Genomic DNA, 21,355 nt, shown 5'->3' on the forward strand with positions numbered 1-21,355 from the left:
TGGTGCGGGACAGAAGCTGAACTCAACTGTCCTAAGGAAGAGACGGATAGACAGACAACAGTGAGTGGTTTGTAAGAAAAGCCACAGGAGACGAGTGGCCAATTAAGTGCTGCTGAAAATGACGTGTAGCCAGTTTGTGTGCCACTGAGAACGTGCTTGCCAACGAATGATTGCAAGAAGTTATGCTAAGTCGCGAGCCTTGGCATGACTAAAAGTTGTGTTTAAACATGTGCTTGCGACAATTGCCCGGGAGTTTGTCACTGGAGATGTATACGTAGTGACTGTGAGCAATTCGTGTTACCGCATGTGCACCGCGAAGACTACAGGAGTTGTGCTTGAATGCATGTTTGGATGCGTGCTTGCGATGATTGCAAGATGTTACCCAGGATGCGTGCTTGCCACGACTGCAAGATGTTATGCTAGGATGCGTGCCTGCAACTAATGCAAGGAGTTGTGCCAGGACTCGTGCCTGCAACGACTGCAAGGAATTATGGTAGGCTTCATGGGTAGCCAGGCCGGAAAAGACAGAAGTCCATCCGGTCCAACCAAATCAAAATAAATAAGGTATCACACAACCCGACACACCCAACTCTACGCCCGCAGCTGATCCAGAGGAAGGCAAAAAAAAAAACCAACAGAGCATAGGCCAATTTGCTACAGCCGGGGAAAAAATTCCTTCCTGACCCCTCGAGAGGCAATCGGATTTTTCCCTGGATCAACTATACCTATAAATATAAGTACCCCGTAATACAACGTACATTTAGGAAGGTATCCAGGTTTTCCCTAAAGCAATCTATTGAGCAAGCCAGAAGTGCCTGCCAGCAATGATTGCAACAAGTTGTGCCTGGACACCTGCTTGCAACGATTGCAAGAGGTCTATGCTCGAATGCGTGCTTGCCATGATTGCAAGAGGACTATGCTCGAATGCGTGCTCGTAATGAGTGCAAGAGGTCTATGCTCGAATGCGTGCTTGCAATGATCGCCAGAGGTCTATGCTCGAATGCGTGCATGCAACGATTGCAAGAGGTCTATGCTTGAATGCATGCTTGTAATGAGTGTAAGAGGTCTATGCTCGAATGCGTGCTTGTAATGATCGCGAGAGGTCTATGCTCAAATGCGTGCTTGCAGCGATTGCAAGAGGTCTATGCCCGAATGCGTGCTTGTAATGAGTGCAAGAGGTCTATGCTCGAATGCGTGCTTGCAATGATTGCAAGAGGTCTATGCTCGAATGCGTGCTTGCAACGATTGCAAGAGGTCTATGCTCGAATGCGTGCTAGTAATAAGTGCAAGAGGTCTATGCTCGAATGCGTGCTTGTAATGATTGCGAGAAGTCTATGTCTGGATGCGTGCTTGCATCGATTGCGAGAAGTCTACGCTTGGATGTGTGTTTGCAACGATTGCAAGAAGTCTACGCTTGTATGTGGAGAAAACAGCGAGACACGCCTAAACAAAGCTGTGTTTTCCCTTTTGAGGCAATCTATAATGAAATGAGGCCGAGGAGCAAGGCCCCCGGCAGGCATCCAAACATTGAAGAATCAACTGGACCCGAGCCGGGAAGCGGTATGTGACAGTGAAATGAGAGAACCTGCCATGACAGAGATCCGGATCGCCATGCCACAACTTGCGACCGAGCACGAAACGGATTCTGGAGCATGTACTGAAATGAGGCCATTCCTGGGGCACGCCGAGACGAATTTGGTACACAGATGTGACTATTCGTACCGGAACATGATAGGTGAAATGAAATGAAAAACCCATGACAAAGACAAGAATCAGAGGACGAGCCCTTGAACCAAACAGATGAATCCTGTCTTTGGAGCATGTACTGAAATGAGGCGTAGCAGCTGGGCACACCAGAACGAATCGGTGCATAAGGAATGCGACAGGATTCGAATTGGAGCGTAATAAGTGACAGAAATGATATGCCATGACAGAGACAAGATTCAACGACTGGACTGATGGTTACAACAAAGAATCCGTCTCTGGAGCATGTACTGAAATGAGGCGTAGCAGCTGGGCACACCAGAACGAATCGGTGCATAAAAGAATGCGACAGGATTCGAATTGGAGTGTAATAAGTGACAGAAATGATATCCCATGACAGAGACCGGATTCAACGACTGGACTGCAGGTTACGAAAAAAGAATCCGTCTCTGGAGCATGTACCGAAATGAGGCGTAGCAGCTGGGCACACCAGGACGAATCGGTGCATAGAAAAATGCGACAGGATTCGAATTGGAGCGTAATAAGTGACAGAAATGGTATGCCATGACAAAGACAAGAATCAGGGACCGTGCGTGAACCTGCGAGTGACTCAGTCTCTGGAGCATGTACAGAAATGAGGCCGAACCCTGGGGCACTTCAAAGCGAATCGGTGCACCAGAGGTGCGACAGGATTCGCGCCGGAGCGCGGCTAGTGACAGAAATGATTTGCAACGGTAGAAATGAGTGGGACTGAAATGATTTGAAATGAGATGAAATGAGATACATAACACAACTGCATGAATGATGAGATATATTCGAACTGGAGCAGACCAACCGATACGTGCGGACTGCTTGCTTTGTCGTAACAAGCAGTCGGCTGTGAGTCGAACGATTCGACCGATACTAATAGAAATGCTCAGGGAGTCGAACGGTTTCGAATGTCGTACCTGCGAATGAATCGCCTGACGTGGCGTGATCGACCGAAGGTGATAACGACTACATCGAAAGTAGAAACAGTGACATGAGTACGAGAGCCACAGTAAAACATCCGAGCGGTCCGTGAGTTCAGGGAATGTTGATGGGACATCGTAATACATGAACCGAAAAAGGGGGTGCCGAAGCCCTACCTGCGACAGCCGGCCCGACGTGTAACGACAAATTCGATGGGTAAGACGACACTCCGACGGCGAAACCCACGGACGCTGATGAACGGGAAGACGGTCAAGACGGAGACGAACAACGCGGGAACTCACGAACGGGCTCACTGCGTCTGGTCTAGGATAGTCGGCCCTTGATATCTGACGTATCAGGTATCGCGCACCGGAACCGTCGAGGAAGACGGGCGGACGGCTGGTTATATATTCCACTGGGCTCCTCCCATAATTTCAGGCCACCATACTGGCCTTTTTATATATATATTTAAAAAAAAAATTATACAATTTATCTATTACTATATATTTTTGGAACTACTATTGTCAGTTTACATTTTTTTTTTTTTTGTGGGGGGGGGGGGGGGTTTGAAACAAGATGGACTTGCATTTTTTTTGGCCAAGCAGGACTATGTAAGTAGAGATAGATAGATAGATAGATAGATAGATACCCAAACCAGCATTTTAGCTTACACATGATTGCATGTTCAAAATCAGCAGAGCTTCCCCTCATTTCAAATGTTAAGCCTCAAATTTACAGCGACTGCACTTCCAAGTGCACTGCAGTGCTTTAAAAATTGCACTTGAAGTTAGCATATTTATATTAACATGAACGTGTGTTTTGTAAATAACCCCCAGAGTCTTTTGACATGTACCTGCCTACTCACAAATAAACTCTGTTTTTTAAGCCAAAATAACAAAAAAAAACATACAATATTTTTGGAAATAATAAATATTTATTTTTCATCAGAACAAAACTAAATCAAGAGGGAGGCAACACTGGAGACAATTTTGACGTTTGTGAAGCCTTTTGTCCCCCAGGCACACATCAAGTGAGTGGCCACCAAAATTTAGAACCTGTGTAACATGTAAATAGGGAGCACAACATGGTCTAGAATCCCAAAGACCAGGAACAGCAGCAGATGAGATCTATGTCCCCAGACTGTGGTACTACAACAGCCTGCGTCTTCTTTCAGAGCAGACTGAAGCCAGGCATTCACTTCCAACTCTTCCGTCTAGCCTTCCCTCCACGCTTCGCTGGAGGCTGTGCCTCTGGTGGTGGATTTGTGGTAGGAGGAGGAGGAGGAGGAGGAGGAGGAGCAGCAGTAGGGTCTGTGTTATACAGTTTGGTGGTCGGTGTTAGCTCACCCTTCAGACCCCGTTGAATGGCATAAAAAAAATGGCTTTGCACAAGTTGCGCTGTGCCTTCTCCATTTCTAGCAACTTGCTTGCCAAGTATGTACCGTAGGCCTCCTCAGGATTGGGGGGTTTGCTCAGCACTTGGGTGGCTTGGCGTATAAGTGCCAAGGACTCCTCCTCTGTCCGTGTCATCCTCCTGGGCCTTTTGCTGGCTAGGCGGAGGGGAGGGACCTGGCTTTCGGTCCGACTCCTGCTGGGCCCAGCTAGCTCCTGCGTGTGGCTGGTCTCCTCCTCCATACCACTGGTCCCGGCCTCCTCCTGGGTGAGATCATCCTGTGTAAAAAACAAAGAAATCAATAAATAAAATATGTCTATATTTTTAAATCATCAATCACTAACAATTTTACAGTTCTCACTTGCAAATACATTTGTCTTGAAATACAAAAGGCTATCATTTTGACACCATCATTTTTCCATCAGTTCACCAAGATTTGAGCCACATTTGTGGAAACTACTGTATCCTTATATCTAATTTAATTTGTGATGAAATCCTAGATTTGGAAGCAATTCAAACATTGAACTTTACATCATTAATATTTGAGCAATCCTAACTTTAGAAACTAAAGGAAGCAAGGAAGGGTCTGGATCTTCCAGGGATGGCTCACCTGAGGTGGAGGGAAGGGTGGAGGGAAGGGTAGACAGAAGAGTGGAAAGTGACTGCCTGGCTTCTGACGTGTCATCCAGAAAACGCAGCCTGTCATAATACCACAGCCTAGGTACATAGACCTGACCTGCTGCTGATCCTGATGTTTGGGAGTCTAGGATCTTTTTGCGCTCCCGCCTATACACGCTACCCAGGTTCTGAATTTTGGAGTTCCCAAAGTCAATGTCTGCCTGGGGGAGTCGGGTTTTCACAAACGTCAAAACTGTCTCCAGTGTCTTCCTCCGGCCAGGACGGCTGGAATATTGTGGGTGTTTTGAATCCCAAAGGCTCCTGTGTGACTCTATTAGATCAATAAATGTGGAGAGGAAGGCCTCCTCCTTAAAGGGGTCTGGGTTATACTTTTGCATTTTGATTTCTGAAAAACAAAAAAAACAAAAAAAAAACAAAAAAAATAATGTCAGACCAAATGCACACTATTTATATTGTGACAATGTAGGCGAGACACACACTACACCCACACACACACACTACCACACACGCTACCCCCCCCACACACCCACACTACCACACACGCTACCCCACACACACACACACTACCCCCACACACTACCCCCCCACACACACACACTACCCCCCCACACACACACACACACACACACACTACCCCCCCACACACCCACACTACCCCACACACACCCACACTACCCCCCCATACACACACACACACTACCCCCACACACTACCCCCCACACTCACACTACCCCCCCATACACCCACCTCCCCCCCCCACACACACACACACACACACACACACACACTACCCCCCCCATACACCCACCCCCACCCCCACACTACCACACAAAACACCAACCCCACTCAACCACCAACCCACATAAAAATCAATTAACCATCAATAAGGTGAAATTTCACTATATACATCCCTAACGCAGGCTTAAAATTAAAATAAAAAGATAACTATCTTACGTCGCGTGTAGCACTCGCTGCTTCCGTTCGGACAAGCGTACGGCCTCGCGGTAACGCTTTATATACAGCGCATGCGTTCAAGCTCCGCCTGCGTCGCCCGCCCCTGACGTTCCGTGTGACCGTATTTCCCCGCCCCTTTTACCCTCGTTCCGCTGTGCGAGATTGATAGGTGAAAATGGCGGACGGAAATTCAGTGAGCAGCGCGGAGGAAAGCCCTGAACCCCATGCTTCCGGAGCAAGGAAGAGATATAAGGCCACAAACATGGCCTTTGAAGAGATGGTGGAGATGGTGGATATACTCCGAAGGGAGGATTACGATGGGGAAAATGGCCCGTACCCCAAACCCAATATCCGCAAAAGCGGCATCATGGATATGGTCGTCACAACTTTGCAGAGCAAATTTGGGGTACGAAGAGGCAAGGACCAGCTCCGGAAACGATGGTCCAACATCAAGTCCAGGGAGCCGGACCAATATCATCGCATCAAAAAGGCCCTGAAAAAAAGTGAGTAAACTCCGCGTTTATCGTGACTGTCGGCCATAATCGTTCGTATAGGTATTATATGTAAATCTGGCGAATTTGATCGTGTCTGTCGGACATAATCGTTCGTATAGGTATTATATGTAAATCTGGCGAATTTGATCGTTCGTGTAGTTAATAGTTCATGTAATGAGCGAATATGCTTGTTCGTATATGTGGACGTAAATAGCATGAATTTGTATATGGTGTAAATTTATCTGGTGTTGGATTAGATTTTAATTAGTTATTAATTTTTTTGTATTGTTCATGATAAACTGAATTGTCACACTCAGTTTAGGATATAAATTTTTAATAAAGTTTCATAAATTTATTCAGTGCAATGTAGTCTCAATAAAAAAATTAGATAGATAGATAGATAGATAGATAGATAGATAGATAGATAGATAGATAGATAGATAGATAGATAAAATGCTGGTTCAACATCTGGACTGGGAATCATTTAGTGTAGTTTGGGACATCATAGAACATTTTTTGACATAATCACACACAGGTACTCCAGGGGATGATTCGAGTGTGTCCGTCTGTGAAACTTGGACAAAAGATATAAAGTATCACAGTTTGGTTAAAGGCTAGGTTCACATTGCTGCAATGTACGAGATCAAATGTGATTTGCACCACACTGCAGTGCAAATCACATGTGATCTCTGAGTGATGCGATTTCAGTCATACATATAGTATGGCTGAATTCGCATCGCATCCGGCCCAAACTTTTACATGGCCCTTTTTTTAGTCCACAGCCGAATAGGATCACATGGGTGTTCACACCATGTGGTCCGATTCCTGTCCGAGTTTAAAGATTGCACTGTGATATGAGAACTAATTTGGAGGTGTCAATAAAACTTTCCACTGATACTCCCAGCAGGTCACATAGGGCAGTGCAAACTGCCTCCGGGAGGCATGCAATGCGTGAAACCACAGTAGATTTGCAGCGTTCGCACATCGCAGCAGTCTGAACACAGCCTAACTAAAAAAATGTCATTTTAATGATGTATTAAACTAGGAGCTTGTAATAACCAGTTAATAATTGTACACCACTTCAAACCAATGTTTCATATTCCAATTTCTGAAATCAAATATCACTATGCTTAAAAGTATACCTTTTTTTGTTTGTTTTTTCATTCTCATAGGGGAACAAAGACTCAGACAAGAGGCGGAGCAGCCCAGGACCCCCCGACCTCACCAGCCTGATTGGGCAGTTAGCCCCAGCCCCGTGTCCGTGATGGAGCTGCCCAGCCCCGTGTCCGTGAGGGAGCAGCCAAGCCCAGTGTCCGAGCTGGATCAGCCCAGCCCAGGGCTAGATGTGGAGGAGGAAGAGGTGGTGGAGATACACACCCCACAAAGTGAGTGTCTGACAACCCAGCTTAAGGTAAACAATTAATGGCTGTATATTTTAACCAATTTTTTATCTACACATGTTTTTAGGTGATGATCTGGTTGTGGAAGGACAAGCCGCGGAGCCATTTTCCACAGACAGTGCCCAGAGGCTGATTGGGCAGATCATGGCCTGGAATGGTAGGATTGATTTAATGGAGAACAACATCCATGCCATGCAACACCAAATCCATGCCATGCAACAACAACTGGACACTATGAGGCAGGAAATGAAGAACATGATCGATGTTTTAGGGAGAATCTAAGCCCCTTTTCCCTAAAACGGAAGATCATGTTCTTCATTTCCTTGTCAAAAAGTTTTTAATGTTTTTAGAACATTGTTTTTAGAGGCCAAATTTTGAAGATGCACACGGTGTGTCAACATGTGTTATGTGCCATCAGAGGATCGCAATGGACGCATTTGGTGTTTGCAAACCCTTCCTCATTCTAGTATGTGAGAGGAAGGGATTGCACCCACCAAACACGTCCATTGATCACTCATGATGGTACATAGCACATGTTGACATAGCACATCTTCAAAATTTGGCTTTACCCCTTGTTTTCTGTAAATAGTTAAAAATTAGATTTTATGTATTTTTTTTATAATTTTATTTTATATATATATATATATATAGATATATCTATATATTTATATGTTTCCAAAAAAAAAAAAAAATTACCAAAAAAACAAAAAACAAAAAGAAAAATATCTAAAAAAGAGGCACTGGTTGGAATGTGCACTATTAAAAATTCCAAAAAAAAAGATGTGTGTGTGTGTGTGTCTTCTTCTTTCAATACTCAATACCAGTTTGGGAAGTCATTTTGTGTTTTCTGTCACAAAGGGCCTTATTTACTATTGGCAAAAACCACTTTGCAATACAAATGCACTAGGACAGGAATATGCAATTAGTGGAAATCCAGCTGTTGCAGAACTACAAGTCCCATGAAGCATAGCAAGACTGACAGCCACAAGCATGAGACCCAGAGGCATGATTGACTTGTAGTTTTGCACCAGCTGGAGGTTGGCCAATTGCATATCCCTGAATTAGGAGAATGTAGGAGACAAGCACCGTGAAAAGCAAACAAGAAACAAACTTAAAAATTTAAAAAGACAGAACATATTTCAGGAAAAATAATTTTTTATTGGTCAGCTGGCATTGGAATAGCCCCCCTACCATTAAAATAGCTGACATAGCGGTCACGCACCTCACGTGCTATTTGGGGGGCTAAGCCAGGAAGGGCATGATGCCCTGTGAGTTCTGGTAATATTAGTCCGGCCTCAGGCCCAATAGGTTGCAGGTACTGGTTCCCTGAAAGTTTGCGGAGAAAATTGTGCAAAATGCAGCAGCAAAGTATTACATAGTTCAGTTTATACTCTGCTAGGTTGATAGCTGTCAGTAACAGACGGAACCGGCTGGCCATAATGCCAAAGGCACTCTCCACAACCCTTCTTGCTCTGGCCAGCCGGTAATTAAAAACCCTCCTCTCTGGGGTGAGGGTCCTTTGGGGGAAGGGTTTCATCAGATGGTCACTCAGACCGAACGCTTCATCAGCTAGAAACACAAACGGTAGACCCTCCACATTCTCGGCATCTGGTGGCAAGTCCAGGCCACCAATGATGAGACGGTGGCAGAACTCGGTCTGCCTAAAGACTCCTCCGTCAGACATCCGGCCGTTCTTCCCCACATCCACATAAAGAAAGTCACATTGTGCTGACACCACCGCGATTAGCACCACACTATGGAACCCCTTATAATTCCAATAGTAGGACCCCGAATGGGGTGGGGGCACAATCCTCACATGTTTCCCGTCGATCGCCCCTCCGCAGTTGGGAAAGTCCCAACGGGCAGCGAATTGGGAAGCCACAGTCTGCCATTCCTGTGGCGTGGAAGGAAACTGGGGAGTCAAACACAGGAAAAAAAAAATTAGTCATTAAATCAAAACAATTCCTAACAAATAAAAATCAAAAACATTTTGGAACAACAGTTAAATAGAAATATTGAAAAAAAAATTCTGCCAAAAAAAAAAATAGACGGCCCAATTCACAGATTACTCAGCCCTCTGATGGACCAGGGGACATAAGTTAGGTGGGTGAGTGGGGTGGGGGGACTAATTAATGAGTAGACAATACCTGCAACCAATTTGAGTGGGGTGGGGGGACTAATTAATGAGTAGACAATACCTGCAACCAATTTGAGTGGGGTGGGGGGACTAATTAATGAGTAGACACTACCTGCAACCAATTTGAGTGGGGTGGGGGGACTAATTAATGAGTAGACAATACCTGCAACCAATTTGAGTGGGGTGGGGGGACTAATTAATGAGTAGACAATACCTGCAACCAATTTGAGTGGGGTGGGGGGACTAATTAATGAGTAGACAATACCTGCAACCAATTTGATTGGGGTGGGGGGACTAATTAATGAGTAGACAATCCATATATATATATATATATATATATATATATATATATATATATATCTATATCTATCTTATCTATATCTATCTATATCTATATATATATCTATCTATATCTATCTATCTATATCTATATCTATATCTATATCTATCTCTATATCTATCTATATCTATATCTATCTATCTATCTCTATAACTATCTATCTCTATATCTATCTATATCTATATCTATCTATCTATTACTATCTATCTATCTCTATATCTATATCTATCTCTATCTATCTCTATCTATCTCTATCTATATTTATCTCTATCTATCTATCTATCTATCTATCTATATATATACACACACACATACACACACACATACACACAAAGGGTGTATACAAAGAGTATACAAAGGGTGGGGGGGCAGTAAAATAGTACAATGGAGCTGACAATATGAATTATAGAGAAAAACAGTCTCGGCTGTGGGTGTATAGGGGCCCAGGATTGAATGCTGAGGATGTTAGTGAAAGCAAATATGCACGCGGGACACAAAAAGGTAAAAAGCTCAAAAAAAATTACACAAAAAAAATAAAACAATAAAAAAAAAACCATCAAAAAAAAAAAAAAAAAAAAATGCATGCATTCATATAAAGGGGACATTCACATCATATTCCTGTCATGGATATTAAAAGTCATGATGAAATGAATACAAACATACAATGCATATAATGCAATATTAAAAGAACAAACTTACCTTCATATATTCCTTCTGCAGGACCCGAATAATGGCAGAACAGGTCTCTGGAATAATGATCCCCAGAGCCTGGGGGGAGATGTCTGTCGAGAACTTGAGGTCCTGAAGGCTTCTCCCTGTCGCCAAGTAGCGCAACGTGGCGACGAGCCTCTGCTCCGGAGGGATGGCTTGCCGCATGCAGGTATCCTGCCTGCTGATATAAGGGGTCAGCAAAGCCAGCAGACGGTGAAAAACGGGGTCTGTCATCCTGAGATAATTCCTGAAATCATCAGGATTATTCTCACGGATCTCACGGAGTAAAGGCATATGCGAGAATTGGTCATGCTGGCGCAACCAATTCTTTGTCCATGAACTCCTCCTCACCCTGTTCACAGACTGGGCTCGGGTCAAAGTATTAACCCCAACACCAAGCCCCAATATAGCACGAACTCGTTCCCGAGTACGTCCACTCTCCATGACTTTGAAACGGTCGGCTGGACAAACAAGCTCAACTGAACGCACTGAAGAACAGCCAGACCTATGAAGAACGACCTGAAACCCAGAAACGAGCGGACCAGAAGCGCCTAACAACAAGTACAACTGATCCACGTGTACCGAAAGACAGATACAAACCTCACAGGCAGACTGCGCCGCAGTAAACGGACAAATTAAGCCGAAGTCTGAAAAGCGCGAATCGTCTCTAACCAAACTTCTACTAACGCAAAGTCAGCAGAAGGAGCCCAAAGGGTGCTTTGCTGTGTCTTGGACTTCCTATTTCTAGTCCCGTCGTACATGCCGTACGTCATCGCGCAAGCTTTCAGCGGACTGTCTGTTCATCGTGTGTGGTCAAGTCCGTTCATTCAAAAGTAGGACGGATTGTCTGTCGGATTGTCTGACGAACTTAGTTGGGCAGACAATCCGCCCGTGTGTACGCGGCCTTAGTGTACAGTCAAGATCTGATAACATTAATTAAGCTCAGGTAATGTAAACTAAACTTTAGATTATCAACATGGGTATACTCTGTGATGGTGACTATTTCCCTCTCTCCCTTCCTTTCTTTCCTTCCCTCCCTTACCTCTCGCCCTCCCTCCTTCTATGTTTAAAGTATCTGTGTTATATATGGTTATTAACAGGCTCAGTCACTTTACCTATATATACAGGATAACTAACATTGTCCTTATGGGATACTCACTATTTTAGTTGATCTGTTAACTTTGTAAAAAACAAATGCAGACTTGAACCTGTTTGAGTTTACTTTTATTGTTGTACCATTGCATTATTGATACAATAAAAACCTATTGAAATTAAACAAGCTTAAAAGATAGGAACGGATGTCTCTGTCTTCCACTGCTTCAGAAATACCTCTGATTTGCAAGTTCTATCTGCGTTCCCTATTTTCGAGATCCTCCTGTTGTGCTTGGAGCTGTGTGATTGAGTGTTTCATGGTGGAATTGTCCTGTTTGAGGTCTTGAACATACTGTACAAGTTTGTCAAATTTAGTTTCTATGGTGACCATGCATTCTCCTAATTGGCCTATTTCTCCCCTCAGTTCTTTGGCAAGTTTACCCACCTCTTGGGCAATTTTATGTGTAATGGCCTGGAGTAACGATTGTAATTTGGCATCAATTGGGGAGGTGTCCCCTGTACATGTGTAGGAACAGTATCAAAGAGAGTACCTGTCACAGGCTCGGAGCATTCTGAAGGGTCCGGCTCTACGTTCTGGCTACTTGAGGTTGCAGATGAGGGCCTATGTACGTAGTGATCCATGGTGGAGGGGGCCCGATGCTGAAGTGTTGCGGCATAGGTCTGTCTTTGGTCTCCAATCTTGCCCCTGGGGTGCGCACCTGTTTAAAGAGTCTGAGGAGGTAACTCCCGGGGCTTCTGATCAATCAGCGGGAGTTCCGGGAAGACAGTGGGAACAGAGCATTGGGCTCACTCATCTGTCAATTCCAGTAGCTGCACATGCGTCCAATTTAAGAAAATTAGTGGTCACTTTAAGGCCCCTTTCACACAGGCGCCTCAGTGAAGCAGGATTCACTATGCAGAGTGGACACAGACACAGCCCACTCTAGTCTATGGGGCAATTGGATGGAAACAGACAGATGTCTGTTTCCATCCGATGCCATCCAATCTGGCAAATGGATGGGGAATAAGCCCCCAATCCATTTGTTTTTGGCAAGTAGGATCAGATCGGATGGTGGCAAGTATCAAAGGACATGTGTTTGCTGACATCCGCCACTCCACAGAAGAGACTGGAGGGTCTGATCCCAACTGCTTGAAAAATTGATAAGTTGACCTGATCAGATTGCCCATGTGAAAGGGGCCTTAAGCAGAAAATTAAATGGTTTTGCAGGTGAAACAATAACCAGCAAGGCTCTGTTCACACTTGTGCAACTCCAAAGTCACATGATTTCTAATGAGTCTTTGGAACGCAACTACAATGCCTTGAAAAAGTATTCATTACCCTTGCAATTTTCTACGTTTTTTTCATGTTACAAACAAAAATGTAAATGTATTTTATTGGGATGTTAGGTCATAGACCAACATAAAGTGTCACATAGTTGTGAAGTATAAGGAAAATGATTAGTGGTTTTCAAAATGTTTTACAAATAAATAGTGAAATAGTGAAAAGTGTGGCATGCATTTGTATTCAGTCTCAGTCAAGACTTTGTAAAACCACCTTTCGCTGCGATTACAGCTGCAAGTCTTTTGGGAATGTCTCTACCAGCTTTGCACATCTAGAGAGTGACATTTTTGCCTCTCTTTGCAAAATAGCTCAAGCTCTTTCAGATTGGATGGAGAACGTCTGTGAACAGCAATTTTCAAGTCTTGCCACAGATTCTAAATTGGATTACATCTGGGCATGGACTGGGCCATTCTAACACATGAATATGCTTTGATGTAAAACATTCCATTGTAGCTCTGGCTGTATGTTTAGGGTCATTGTCCTGCTGGAAGGTGAACCTCCGCTCCAGTTTCAAGATCAGACTTTCTGACAACAAAACGGTGGAATTTTGTCCGAAGGGCATTGTCTCAAATTTGTCTTGAATACACAACAATTATGAATGTAGTGACGTACTACATGTTTTTTCAGCTCTTTTGCACCACCCTTTGAGCTCCTGCTGCTAATTTTGTGTTAGTAGAAGTTTTGGTGAGTGTTGATTCGCACTTTTCTTTTTGTGCTTTCCTGTTCGTTTCTGAACGGCCGTTCCTTTACCAGACAAGTTGCGGAATCAGAGTAGATAAAGTGTTATTTATTATTGGCCTTGGAGTTATTGCTTTGACAGGAAAAATATATTTTTTTCACACAGTATTTGCGCAGTGATTTTTCAAATGCATTTTTTTGGAAAAAACACTTTTTTAAATTTTAATGCACTAAAACACACTATATTGCCCAAATGTTTGATGAAATAAAAAAGAAGATTTTAGGCCTAGTATATGGATACCAAACACGACATCCTTTAAAATTGTGCACAAAATGTGCAGCGTCGACAAACTACATACATTTTAAAAAAAAATTAAAAGCCTTTACAGGTTACCACTTTAGATTTACAGAGGAGGTCTACTGTTAAAATTACTGCCCTCGATCTGACCTTTGCGATGATACTTCACATTCATGGTGCAATTGCTGTTTACATATGACGTCAGACCGCCAGTTGCGTTCGCCTTTGCGAAAGAGCAGGGGGGGGGGGGCCTGGGTGCTTTTTTTTATTATTTATTTTGCTTTTTTTATTTTATTTTTAAACTGTTCCTTTCATTTTATTTATTTTTATTTTTATTGTTATCTCAGGGAATGTAAATATCCCCTATGATAGCAATAGGTAGTAACAGGTACTATTGTTTTGAAAAAAATGGAGTCTATTAGACCCTAGATCTCTCCTCTGCCCTCAAAGCATCTGACCACACCAAGATCAGTGTGATAAAATGCTTTCCAAATTTCTCATCTGTTTATAGCCAGTGAAATTTAAGTCATGAAATACTCATTGCTTCCGGTTTCTTAGGCCATAGAGATTATTGGAGCTATTCTGGTCTCTGATCAGCTCTATGGTTAGCTGACGGAACCATCGGCTGCATTCTCAGGTTCCCTGTTGGGACAGGAGAGCCAGAAAACACCATGGAAGACGGTGGGAGGGGGACGATGTTCCCTCCCACTGCTTGTAAAAGCAGTCTAGAGGCTAATTAGCCACTAGGATTGCTTTTACATGAAAGCAGACTGCTGGCTGAAAAAAATGATACCAAGATGATACCTAAACCCACAGACATCATTCTGGTATAACCACTCAAAGTCCAGCAACATACCAGTACATTGCTGATCCTTGTTGTGCATATATTGTAACAATTTTTGTATGCAACCTGTGGGCTGAATGAAAAAAAAGAGATTGATTGGTGGGTATGCCCACCATTAGAATACCTCCCTTCATCCATCCACTTCTAATGATGGGCATTCATTCACCATTTTGTTTTTAACTGTGGTGGTGAAATCACCTCCTACAGCGCTGGAGTCATGGCTTTATGTATCGTGGGAGCAAATGCTGTTGCTGTTCAGATAAATAAATCCATGCTGCAGCTGAATGGGGTACATGAAAACAAAAAAATGGTTAACAATAAAACACAGTAAACATTAAAATCTAAAAAAATTACATATCTGAAAAACAAACATGATAAAACATAATAACAATAAAACATTGCAGAATAGAATACAGTAAAAAAGAGCAGAACAATAGAGAGAATAAAGAGAGAGAGAACAATAAAATTACAACTATGTTTGGTTTTAAAAAAAATATTTGTATTTTTTTTTTTACAACTGTAACTGTAAGGCCTCATGCACACGGACGTTTTTACAGCCGCTTTTTTGAGCTTTTTTTGCAGCTTAAAAACGGCTGTCCATGTTAGTCTATGGCTTCATGCCCACCTAGACGTTTTTGAGCTGCAAATGACATAGGCGTTTTTAAGCTGTAAAAAAAACCCAGGACCAGTGCGTTCCGTGGCGTGGAGCTAGAGCTGTAAAAACGCGAATCGTGGGAAAACGCGCAAAAACGCGCATAAGCGCGCAACATATTTTCTTTGTTTTCTGAGTCCTATAGCCAAGAGATGTGTTTCTTAAAAAAAGCTACTTAACGCTAACGCTAAAAAACGCGCAAAAACGCCAATGCAAAACGCGGTAAAAATCACGTTTTTAACAACAATTTTTCCAGGCATCGGAGCTAGCTTTGCAGCCACTTTTTTAAAACGTCCGTGTGCATGAGCACTAACAGTTCAGTTCCAGGTTCAGATCTCTCAAAATGTGATGGCATCTTGGGAGATCCTGTGAAAGTGTGTTCTATTCTGTGAAGTGCTGTACCCTACGCTAAAACTCCAGAAGTGTATGGTAGTGTTCAAAACATTCACCAATGCAAAGACCAGGATTGTCAGGACAGGAGGGACAATAATATTGGGTGTCACGCCTATATCCGCACTTGCTACAGACACATCTTCTTTGGGGGGCTCGTTGGGTAGGGGTACTATGTAGGACAAACAGAAAATGCCTCTCATGCAGCCGGCTTACCATCATTTGGATTGGGATGGTGAGTTGAAGCACTGTCTGGAAACAGAAGGGCTCTGACAATCTCTTCCTGGAATTTAAGGAAGTATCCAGTCCATCCTGAAGTTCTGTATAGCACATGAGCATTCAGCAAAGCCAATTGAAATAAGTATAAAGACACTATTTTGTACTAGTGTCTGGCCTTATGGCATCTAGGTATGGCGCCAACAGCTGGTCATTGAGATCCACCCCTTCCATATTTTGGTTATATTCGTGGACACAGAAGGTTTTCTCCACAACACCAGTCGCCGTAGGAATTTGGACCTTTGTGTCTGCCTGAAGGGAGGACAGAACGAAAACATTCTTATTATCCCTCCACTTCACGGCGAGCAAATCATTACACTTCAAGAAGGCTCTCTCCCCCATCCTAAGATGGGAATCTACAAGCCTCTGGGGTAAGCCCCGGCAATTATATTGCACAGTGTCACATGCGCCAATCCGATGATCAAACAAGTGACTAAAAAGTGGCACGCTTGTGTAATTGTCCACATACAAATGGTACCCCTTTCCAAACAAGGGTGCCACTAAGTCCCACACAATCTTGCCAGCATTCCCTATGTAGTCTGGGCAGTTCTCCAGCTCTACGCCTATCTCTTCCCTCGTAAACCATAAAACTATATGTATAGCCTGTGGCCCTGTCACAGAGCTTATACAGTTTGATCCCATATCTGGCACGCTTGCTTGGAAGATACTGTTTGAAAGATAAGCGGCCAGAAAATTTAATCAAGGACTCATCAACACAGACAACTTGATGGGGAGTAAACAAGGCTACAAAACGTTTGTTGAAGTGGTTTATGTGGGGCCGAATTTTGTGGAGCCGATCGTATCCAGGATCTACTCATATCGCTCCCTGGTCTTTTTAGCTCTTTTTAGTTACGCCCATAAGGAGGGATAGAGATAGAGATCTGCCATGAAAAACAGCGAATAAAATTCAAGTGACGTAAAATCAACTGTTTCCACCTGAATTCCAGGTTGGCCAGTGAATGGGGGAAGTACTGGTGCTGCAAGTACGGGTTCTGCATAAGTGGTGGGCTCCCAATTAGGATTGGCAAATTCTTCAGGAAGGACACTATGGGCATGCTGGGCCTGTCTTTGTCTTCTTGGTGGCAGTGAGACACTACTTGTGCTTGCCACTTCGCCAGCTTGAACGTATTGATGTATGACCAGGGTGTATTGGCCGCTGGTACTTGCCATTTCACCAGAAGGATGAGCGGCACTAGTACTTCTCTGCTCCATATGAAAGCCCTGCAGTTCTTGCACCTCAACAACAGCAGAAGAAGAACAGGGTCAGGTACACCTGACCTTGGCAGGGACCACAACTCCGTCTTCAGAGCTATCTGTCATGAAGCTGCTGTCATCTACAGGATCATATTCTGAGCCTGAATCTGATAGATGAATTACTTCCTCTTCACTAGCTGTCATACTCAGAAATGTGTGGGCTTCTTCACTAGAGTACCTTCGATTTGCCATTTTGGGCTCTAAATTTACTGGTACAGTAGTAAGATTCACAGGAAAAAAAGCTACTAGGCTGTCAACAATTGTATCAAACGCTACCAAAAAACTGTTAGCGATCAAAGGGATCAGACCCGACTGACAGTGATCGATCGATACTGCACTTGGGTGGGCTGGGCTTGGTGGAGGGGCAAAACGCAGGTGCTAGCAGGTATCTGGGCTGATCCTGCTAACACTGCATTTTTGGAAACCCTAAACTGCTAGGGACGCTAGTATAGATCTGATCAGATATTGATCCATTCATGTGTGGGTGTTAGCGCTACTGGCACTAATCTGACGCTGCCTGGGGCGACGAAGACCCTAACTGAACCTAAAACCTAACTTATATCACCTACTGGGCAATCAGGGAGTTATACCTTTATTGGATAATAAACGGAGGGTGCACTGATGCTATAAAAAACAAACTAACTAACCAGCATCACGCAAAACACTTATACAGTGATCACTTGTGACAGGGAGTGAAAGGGTTAGCTAGGGGGCAATCAGGGGATTAAAACCTTTATTAGGTAGTATATGGAGGTACCTGACGCTATAAAAACCTGACGGTGAACCTAAACAACTAACAGGCTAACTAGCGTCACCCGTGACAGCAATACGGCGATCAGAAAAAAGATTGCTTAGTGACACTGGCGACAGGGAGTGAAAGGGTTAACTGGGCGCGATCAAGGGGTTAAACCTTTATTAGAGGGGGTAAGGGGGTACCCTATACCTAAAGGAGCCTACCCCTAACAGCCCTAACACTTATAACAGTCACAAAATGACACCAATGCAGTGATCAGTAAAAAAAAAAGAAAACTGCTATTGGTGTCACTGTGACAGGGGGTGCAGGGGAGGTGATCAGGGGGTGATTAGGGGGTGATTTGTGTGCCTACGTGTACTGGTGTTAGTGTGCTGTTGGTGTAACTCACAGTGATGTCTTCTCTCCTCGGGTTCCGGAACAAAAAGGCTTCATGAGGAGAGATGGTATCACTTCCTCTGCTTCTGTTTACAGTTTCAGAAGCAGAGGAAGCATCTCATTCGTCAAGAGCAACCGTGATGGAGAGGCCATGAATAAGTGGCCTCCCCTCAGGACAAATCGCTCCTGGGGCGATGCCGACCGCCTCAGGAGCCAGGGGGGCACTATCATGCATGCAGGTACGTTACTCTACCTGCCCGTGCCATTCTGCCGACGTATATCGGCATGAGACGGTCGGCAAGTGGTTAACTTCAACCTTGATCTGACTTTACACTCTCTGGCACTAAGTCGCACCGCAAGTCATATCAAAGTAGTGCAGGCACCTTTTTCAAAGTTGCTGCAATTTTAAGTCGTATCGGAATGGGTGCCATTGAAAACAATGACTTTATGTGTCCAAAATTTCATGACAAGTCGCGCAAGTGTAATAGAGCCTTAAACAATTTGAACATTTTACTGGAGTTTTATTTACCAATAAATCTACACAAATGCATTTGTTTTAAAGTCCCAATTAAATAAAGCCCAATTAAACCGTTGTCATTTATTACTTAAATACAGTCAGGCAACGTATACAGTAAAACATATGCTTGTGGGTTTTTGTTCGCAAAAGGTATTTTTACCCTTGCATCATCACACTGAAGAGGCAGACCACTTCTCTCCCATCATGATGACCTAGCTCTCCAGCAGTCCAGCACTCCTCTCTGGAAAATGCTCTAATCAACAGAACTATCACTCCCTAAGCATCATTTTTGATTGGAGCAGTGTTTGGTGTGGGGACGCCTTGGACCACTACATTGTGTGTGAAACAAAACAAACAGACCAGCGCTCAATGGGTTGAGAAATAAACAAAGTCCCACAGCACACAGTTGAACATGATTAGTCCTAGTTTATTCAGTAGTGCATGTAAAAGAACAATCCTGTTGTCAGACAGGAAGGGATATGAGGTAGGTAAAAAAGAAATCAACAGAATACAGTTTTGCAGAAGATCCATGGAGCAACAAGGAGCTGACAGCATTGGGGTTACTTAAAACCTCCTGCAGCATGGGGGGGGCACCAATGCCCCTGTTGCACTGTGACCAAATGTGGAACACACTCACCAGCGTGTGGGGAAGAGCTGAACGTGCAGGAGGAGAAAGTGAAAATGATTGACAGCAGGAAGACCTGAAATGTAAGCTGCCCGTGGCTGGGACACCAAGGGGGTAATTTACGAAAGGCAAATCCACTTTCCACAGCAAGTGCACTTGGAAGTGCAGTCGCTCTAAATCTAATGCCCCGTACACACGACCAGACTTATGTCCGACAGACTTTCGAAGGAGTTCTGACGGAGTTCTGACAGAGTTCTGACTGACTTTCCGAATGAGCGGACTTGGCCACACACAATCACACCAAACTCAGACGGATTTGAACGTGATGACGTACGACTGGACTCGAATAAGGAAGTTCATAGCCAGTAGCCAATAGCTGCCCTAGCGTCAGTTTTTGTCCTTCGGACTAGCATACACACGAGCGGATTTCTCGGTAGGAACTGGGTCCGGCAGAGTTCTGGCGGAAAAATTTGAAGCATGTTCCATTTCTAAAGTCTGTCAGACTTTTGCGAATCAAAAGTCCGTTGCAGCCCACACATGATCGAATAGTCTGCCGGAATCATTCCGTCAGACTTTTGATGTTGAAAAGTCCGGTCGTGTGTACGGGGCATAAGAGGTAGATCTGAAATGAGTGGAAGCTTTGCTGATTTTATCATCCGATCATGTGCAAGCTAAAATGTTTTTTTTTTATTTTCCTTGAATGTCCCCCTCGGATCTACAGCGACTTTACTTTCAAGTGCACTTGCAGTGCAAAGTGTATTTTTCTTTAATAAATAACCCCCCAAGTCCGCTGGCGTACTGACAGATGGAAGGGAGAGAGATGCATTTCTGCAGTGTGGATGACACTATGGGGGTTATTTATGAAAGGCAAATCCACTTTGCACTGCAAGTGCACTTGAAAGTGCACTGAAAGCACACTTGGAAGTGCAGTTGCTCTTAGTCTAAGGAAAGGGGAAGCTCTGCTGATTTTATCATCCAATCCTGTGCAAGCTAAAATGCTGTTTTTTTATTTTCCTTGCACGTCCCCCTCAGATCTACAGCGACTTTACTTCCAAGTGCACTTTGAGGTCTCCTTTCCCAGTAGAGGCTTTGTAAAGAGAAACGCGTTGGTGGAGCCAAGGACCAGACATATGGTACAGTCTGCATGAGCAGCTGAACATATAGAAGTTTATATTAATACACCGTTTTTTTTACCTTTTTTAAGAAACAAAAACCTTTTTGTATGCTGCAGTGTTGCTGTGTTTTTTACATACCCCTTTGGTTGTTGGCCATGTGTGAGCTTTTTAATAAAGAAGCTTTGATGTGTTAAAAGCTATTGCACTATATACGATTTTTTTGCCCTATATGGTGGACGGAGGAAGTTTTTTGGTGCACTCACAGCCAGTGAAGCAAGGCGAGTAGTGTGGATGGAAAACAGCTGAGCATGAAGCAGGAGAGTGATCACCTTTGATTGGAGAGCAGATTGTCCTTGCTGAGGAAGAGAGTGGGATATCGCTCAGTGTGGAGGATTCATTCTGATATATGCCCGTTTGATCC

This window comes from Lithobates pipiens, unplaced genomic scaffold (genome assembly GCF_037356315.1).
Source record: "Lithobates pipiens isolate NorthernLeopardFrog02 unplaced genomic scaffold, aLitPip1_a1.2 Scaffold_18, whole genome shotgun sequence".
NCBI classification, from domain to species: Eukaryota; Metazoa; Chordata; class Amphibia; order Anura; family Ranidae; genus Lithobates; species Lithobates pipiens.